Source organism: Montipora foliosa, chromosome 6 (assembly GCF_036669935.1).
Source record: "Montipora foliosa isolate CH-2021 chromosome 6, ASM3666993v2, whole genome shotgun sequence".
NCBI classification, from domain to species: domain Eukaryota; kingdom Metazoa; phylum Cnidaria; class Anthozoa; order Scleractinia; family Acroporidae; genus Montipora; species Montipora foliosa.
The window spans coordinates 73,057,915-73,065,414 of record NC_090874.1 but is presented as its reverse complement, the minus strand read 5'-3'; the positions used below and the strand labels follow the sequence as shown (position 1 = coordinate 73,065,414).

General features: G+C 35.7%; 1 protein-coding gene across 1 annotated transcript in view; it reads right to left on the bottom strand.

The window, feature by feature from the left end:
- The window catches only part of LOC138008378 (uncharacterized), a 16,486-nt gene that overhangs the window by 4,577 nt on the left and 4,409 nt on the right, over nt 1–7,500 (bottom strand). The gene's annotated exons all lie outside the window — the stretch shown is intronic.

Here is a 7,500-nt window from a genome sequence, read left to right as displayed (position 1 = left end):
TGAGGAAAAAAACATGTAAGACGACCTATCAAAACCTTGCCATGAGAGCAAGCAGTTATTTTGATTTTCATGATGAGAAAAAAAAAAGAATTACATCTAAGTAAAAGTTACAAGACATATTTTTAAAAATGTACAGTTTAATTACTTTTGAGCATTATTATTCAGACAACAATAACAACAACAACAACAACAACAAGGAAATACATGATCTAGTGTTTCAGATGTAACAGGTACATGTACTGTCATTATTTAAAATTTTATTCATGACATCTTTTTTTTCCAAGAATAATTATTATTAGCAGTCACAGAACATAGCATCCAAATACAACACAAAGCCATCATTTGAAACACCAGACATTTATCCAGTGCATAATATTAAATATTTATTATTTATAATAAGTACTGTAAGAACAGCAGTGTTAAGGGAATTGACTAATTATTATAAGTAGTTGAAAAATAAACAAACAATTTTTTTTTTCTTAATCTTACAATAACAATCATGTACAACTTTCTACTCTGATTACATAACCAAGAAAAAGTTGGCTTGGCTAACAATACAAGAGAAAGGTCAAGCAAAAACAACACACCTTTTCTTATGGAATCGACAATACCCAAATATTCTTGCAGGTAAAAGGCAAGCCTTTCATTCAGAAGGCGAGGCATCATGAGTTCTGACTCCATAGATTGTTGCATTTGGGTATGTAAGCATTCAAATTCAAACAAATTGTGTGGAAGATGGTTAAGTACTCAGCGATTTGATCAAGGGCAGAGGCCTGCTGTACAATTGTACTGGTATTATGTATTTTCGTGTTCTTCAGCTCTTGACAGATGAATGTTTTCATTTCACAAAATGCTACATAAACACTTAGTCATAACAAAAACACTGAACAGATCAGGAAGAGGAATTACCTCATGACGTTCAACTGATAGATTTTAAAACAAAAAATGCAAATTCATGCTACAAGTAATTAACTGCATTCAAGCAGCGTTTTCCCCCTGAAAAACATTGAGAAGTGGCTACAGTGTAGTTTTTTTCGTAGATTCCTAAAAAAAATGACTGCCTTAATTTGTAACCTTTAGCAGACATCAAAAATTACATGTACTTCATTTCCTGAAAGAATTTCAATTGCATTTTACCATCAGGAAGAGAATTGCCTCATGACTTTCAACTGGTAGATTTAACAAAAAATATATATATTTAAATGCTACAGGTAATTGGCTGCATTCCTAAAAAAATATTAGGTATTAATTAAAGACTGGCCACATCATGTAAATTCCTGAGATCCCTCAATAAAACTTCCACCAGAATTATTTGTAATATTTTGCAGACATGGATTGATCAACATCAAAAATTAAATTATTTGTTAAAAGAACTGCAATCTTTTTGTATTTTACCAAGCTTACGACAAAGCTTGTGGTTAGTAAAGGAGCACAATAATTATAATATTTTTTGTGCTTCAGAACCTTAGTTGCAAGAAGTTTCCTACAAAATCAGCATAATATTATAGCAAAAACTCAGTGATAATGTTATTGATTAAGTAGGTTCTGTACAATGAATTTAAGTGAACAGGTTACTAACATAGTCAAGCTACAGAAGGTAAAGACATGTTAATATAACAAGACGCTCACTTTTTCTTCGATTTCTACCCATTTTTATGGTAAGGGTTGTTGCCATTCCAATCCCACTTTGCATGCACAACGTCTCCCCAGCAAAGATGGTACTGATTTTCCAGACCTCATATGGGTGGAGTGAACAATCAATGTAAAATTTACAATGCAATACAACATAATAATAAAAAAAGCGAAGACATTATAAAATTATCAGCAATATCTGATTTGTAATAATGAATTTACATCAACAGTACATTACAGTACATTAATTAGACAATAATAATTTATTTATTATTGTTCCACCAGATTCACTCCAATACATGGAGTTCATTTTACATGCAGATGCACATTAATTTTAAATAGCAGAAAGAGTGCCTCAATTATTGCTGCAACAATGATATTGCATGATGAGTCCAAAATTCAAGTATACTCAGTTATTCTGCTTTGTAAACAATCAACATTACAAGACACCAAACAGCACTACTAGACAAAGTTTTTGTAGTAAAATTGATTAATAATAATAATAATTGCTCATCTCCAGTTTCTATTGTAATGAGTAACTATAATTACCAAAGGAGAAAATTCAACCAGGGTAAAACTGTACAGTGTTGGTACTAATATCAGCACCAAAACAAGACCACCACTCAATTGATGTTGATGTCAATCTCATGAAGACTTTTTATTATGTACTTTTGTATGTGTCAATTTGCAATTGACATATGTTTGGACCTCTTCCCTGTTCCACTTCAAATTGTCTAAATTACTTGTTAACAAGACCTACACCTGAACAATGTGTGATTGTCCTTTGGAATGTTCACACAATATACATGTAATGCCACATGGTCATTGGACTGAGGTACAGATGATGATACCACTATTTATAAAAATTCAAAACAATTTGTTTTTGATTGGCCCACCAGTTACGGTTTAGCTAGCTGATTGGCCTTCGATTGAACAATGTCATTTGTCCAATAATTCTTCTATCAAAAATTGGCAGATTGATTGCATCTAAATTATTGTCTGATGATAGAAAAATAATAATATTATTCTGTAATAAGATGATGTCATTCAAAAATTGTAACCATAAAACATTTTCAGAAAGCACCAAAATTACTGAACATGGCAATATTTTTTCAAATTTTTGGAGCTTTAAAAGCAAACACATTAACAAAACAATAATAATAATAATAATAATAATAATAATAATAACGATACTCTACAACTAACACCAACCCACACAAAAACAACAAACAAGGAGGTCCCTTCTTGCAAATGGTCTTGTGACCTTGAGCTTAAGATAACACAAATGTGGTGTTAACGCTGAGGGTCAAAGGACAAAGGGACTAAGACCACTAATTTGAGATATTATGCAAAAACCCTGGCAAATAAAAAAATGTAAACCACAGTTGTCATTGCATGGCCATGGTAATTTTTGAAAGTGGTTCATGTGTGCCAATGACAACAACCTTTGCATACTTGAGTAAGCATGTTATGGTGTAAAATATTAGATGTGATACATCAGAATACTTAAAAGCAAAAATCTAGATGTCTTTCAACAGCCTTTACACATGACAAACAAAGTACACATGTATATTTAATGGACACAGAAGTTTTTCAGTGCAACTACAATATCAAAACCTTGAAAGAAGTGTTGACTTGCATGTATGTTCTGTTTAATGGGTAGATTTCAAATCTCATCTCTCATATGTCATGTGAGTACCAGTACTTCTTACTTTTAAGCAAGCTTTACTTGGTTATACGTTGTGATTGATTGAAATTGAATACCAGCTTGATGGACACATATTGTATTAATGGGTTTTGTCCCACTTAAAAAACTTGACATACAACTTCATCTGACATTATTTGATGACAATCATATTTCAAATTTTGTTTTCAAGAGATCATAAATTTTTAACATGCACATACTCTTGGCTGAAAACAACTTTAAAACGAAGAGCAAACATGCAGATAAAACTACACAGCATAAGGGTTTTTCATTTGGCCAAAAAAGAGATGCCATGTTTAAAACCTTGAAAAACTTGCTGGAACGGAGAGCCATTATTTTGTGTCAGAAGCTTTTCTCGATGGGAAAGAAAACAGTAGCAGCAGAGGTACATGTAGCCGTAAAAATGCAACAAAATAAATGTGGCTCCCATTAACCAAATAGTATCCTTCGGGTTTTCAGGCCCTAGTAGTTTGGAAGGGTGAATAGTGCTATCCACTGGATAACTCAATTGGTTTTGCTAGTGTTTATCCGCTGGATATTGATTTATCTGGCAGATAGCGGTGTCCACCATTTGAACAAACCGAGGACATTATGTTACTAGAAATAACACCACAGTGTCTCTTTAAAGTGCCCCTGTGACCAAAAAATCCATTCTCATTTTTCTTTGGATTTTTCAAAACTACAGTATGTTAAGTAAACACTGAACAACCAACTGGAATTTTCCTATTTAATGGTCCGCCATTACTAAGTTTAAGAACTTGAGAGATCTGGATCAAGGAGGAAATGACGTCAAAGGCTCACTAACTAGTTTAAGAATGCAATGTGTGTGACTATGCCACAGAATTAATATGCAGCACGGGACTTTTGGGCTTTCAGACCTTTTAACTCGCGTTTTGCATAATACAATAAGCTGCATTCACACACTGAAATTTTCAGCGAGTGAGCCTTTGACGTCGCTTTTCCATGGATCCAACCCTCTGAAGTCCAATCGGTCAGTTTTGAAAGTGAGTAATGGCGGACAATGAAATCCGAAACTTACACTCAAAGTGTTATGGCCTTTGGAAAAAAATCAAAGCTCAAAATTTGTGTGTGTTAATTAAAGTGTGTTAATTAAGCAAACACACTTTCAAAATCTGAAGAAGAAAAAAAGGGAGTGATTTTTTTTATCAAATTAAAGGAAACTCTGCCTCTAACTTCTTGAAGAAAACTTTTCGCAAGAAAATGTATTATGAATTTAAACTATTTTCCTTTGTTTTGCAAAATTCTGTCAACAGGTGGCCCTAGCTTAGGATTATGGGCAGAGCTGGAGAATTTGTTTTCCCTTTTTTGGCCAGATTTCTCTAATTCAAAGATCCAAATGACTTGCACCATCCTGGAACATGAATTATTTTTATCTTTTTTTGCCATGGTTCAACAAACTACAAAATTCAACAGCCTGACATAGTCTGAAACAAACATAACCCAAAAATATTTAAGGTCTTTGATAATAAATTACATGTATTGTTTTGAGACCTCTATCTCCTCCGGCCACAATAAAGAACCTACAAACCTGCTCCACCAGGCTTGTGTGTTTTTAGACGTTACTTTTCACATATCACCACTACCCAACCAACAATGAGACAGCCATACTATCTTCCAAGGGTAAGGATGATATATGGAAAACCTAGAGTTTGGAATTCTATTAATGAATCTGTCAAATATTCCAGCTTTAGACTATTCAAAAAGAAAGTTATAAAAGAATACTGACAATAATTGCTTCAGCACCATTTCTGTTTTGTTTTGCTCTATGTATAATATGCCTATTTTTCATGTTGTGTTTTTTGTTGTCCCCTCTGATTTGCCAAAAGAATATTTAAATTACTATTTTACTGTAGTTTTAATAGCTCCCTGATTGCTTAGGTTCTTAGTTAGTTATTTCAGGAGGACAGTTCCCTTTCAGTTTGTCCCTAAGGGGCCGATTACATGAGCCGGGCTGGCCCGGTTAGGCGGGCTGGCTCATTTAGCTAAGATCCCCGCATGTCTGAGAAATACACCAAAAATCAAGTTTGCGTATGATGCCGGGATCCCGGCTAACCGGGCTGACATTTTTCCATGTAATCGCATTCACCAGGACAGCCCGGTTAACAGGGCCAGCGATTTCTAACCACATTACTCCACTTTAGAGCAAAATGGTCCACGGAATAATCGTTTTTTAATGTTTAAATAAAGGATAAATAAGATAGAAAACCATAAGGCTTCTTTACATTGTAGATTGGTGAATTTTAATAACAATTTAGTGAGACAAATGTCTCTCCACTTCTTGTTGTTGTTGTTATCTTTTTTCGCACGACTTACTCTAAATTTAGTCCAAGCCGGGCTGGCTCATGTCATGTAATACCAGGCTAAAACTCATCCCAGGAAACCTGACCAGCCCGGCTGACCAGGCTGGCCCGGCTCATGTAATCAGCCCCTAATTTACCTGTAAAATACAACATGTATGCACTTGTGAAAGGGTAAAATAAAGTTGTTGTTGTTGTTGTTGTTGTTGTAGTTGAGTTAGGGTGTCTTGAAAACAAAGACCCCTAAGACTTGAAAACAAAGAAAGTAACCCAAAACCCAAAATTTGGCTAACCCTGGGCCTAACTAGGCCTAAAGTTGGTTTTTAGGCCTAGGGTTAGCCAAATTGAGGGTTTTGGGTTACTCTCTTCGTTTTCGAATTTTGGGGTCTAAGAGGTCTTTGTTTTCAAGACACACATTGAGTTAAGCCAGAAACCCATAAGGGTTGCAAGGCTGCTGCCTAAGAAAATTTTAAGGGGGCCCTCAGAGCTAAACGCTGAGAACTTAGGAGCCCAACATATGAAGTGAAAGGTGTTGCTGTGAAAAATTAAGGCGCCCAGAGCTATTCTTTGAGAGCCCCAGGCTACCGGGTTCCTGTTAGGCAACAGCCTTGGGTTGAAACGTGTAATGCGCGTTCACAGCTTCTGAATATTCAGTGTGAACTGATTGGTTGAATGTTTCAGTGCTAAGTACCATATTTGGAAACCCCTCGCTCTTGTTGTTCCAAATATGGTACTTAGCAAATTGAATATTCAGAAGCTTGTTTCCCAGCACACAAGGGGCCATTACATGTTTCAACCCTTATGGGTTTCTGGTTAAGGGCCCACAGAGGGATTTTTCGCGCGTTGCTTAGGAAGTGAAATGTTACTTCCAGAAACTGACGTCATCATATCATGAGCTGACAAGAAATACCACTCACAAGCAAAAGTCACCACACAAACTGTTGTTTCCATCGACGTTTTTTCCTCACCCTTCCTTTCGCTCGTTCTCAGATCAACTGCGCATGTGTAAACAAACTGACTTCCGGTTTGAGAAAAAAGCAAAATTTCCGGCGGTTTTAAATTGAATTAAATTTTTTTTTACATGGCACGTTTCACCCCTAAATCCTGAATATAGCTAAGCACTGATTTTTTAAAATCATCTTTTTTGAGAAAGTTATGGGTATTTCAGTATCGTTTATGTCTTTAAAAAGAACAATTTTCAAAATAAAAAGAAAACCATCGAGCTCACAAACAAGAATGTTAGTCAACATGCGTCTTCTCATCAAGATACCAGCGATACCTTACCACAACCGCTGCAAAAGGAAAGGAAAATCAACCATCCATTCCATCTACGTCGCAAACGGAACAAGAAAATCAACAATTCAACTTAATTCCGTCGACCGAAACACCAGGTAACGATCATTCTGGTAATCTATCCGCCTCATCACAGAATTCACTGATTACATCGCCGCCAGTGAGTACAAATCATTAATTTCGAAGTAACCGTTTACCTAAACTTGTATTACCATCGTTTAATGGGAACCTGCTTGAATGGCAATCATTATGGGACACTTTCCGGTCTGCAGTACACGATAACTCTACAATTAGTGATGTCCAAAAGTTCAATTATTTGAGAGCGCAGTTACGTGACGCAGCTGAAAGAGTCATTGCCGGGTTGCCATTAACCAATGCTAATTACGCTAAGAGTATCCAGTTGTTGGAAGAGAGATTCGCTCGACCCCACAAGATCATCAACCCACACATGGAAGCACTACTGAACCTACCATCACCCATTATCATTTAAGCAGTTTAAGGTTTTTTTACAACTCAATTGAGACCCACATCAGGGAACTTGAGACACTAGGA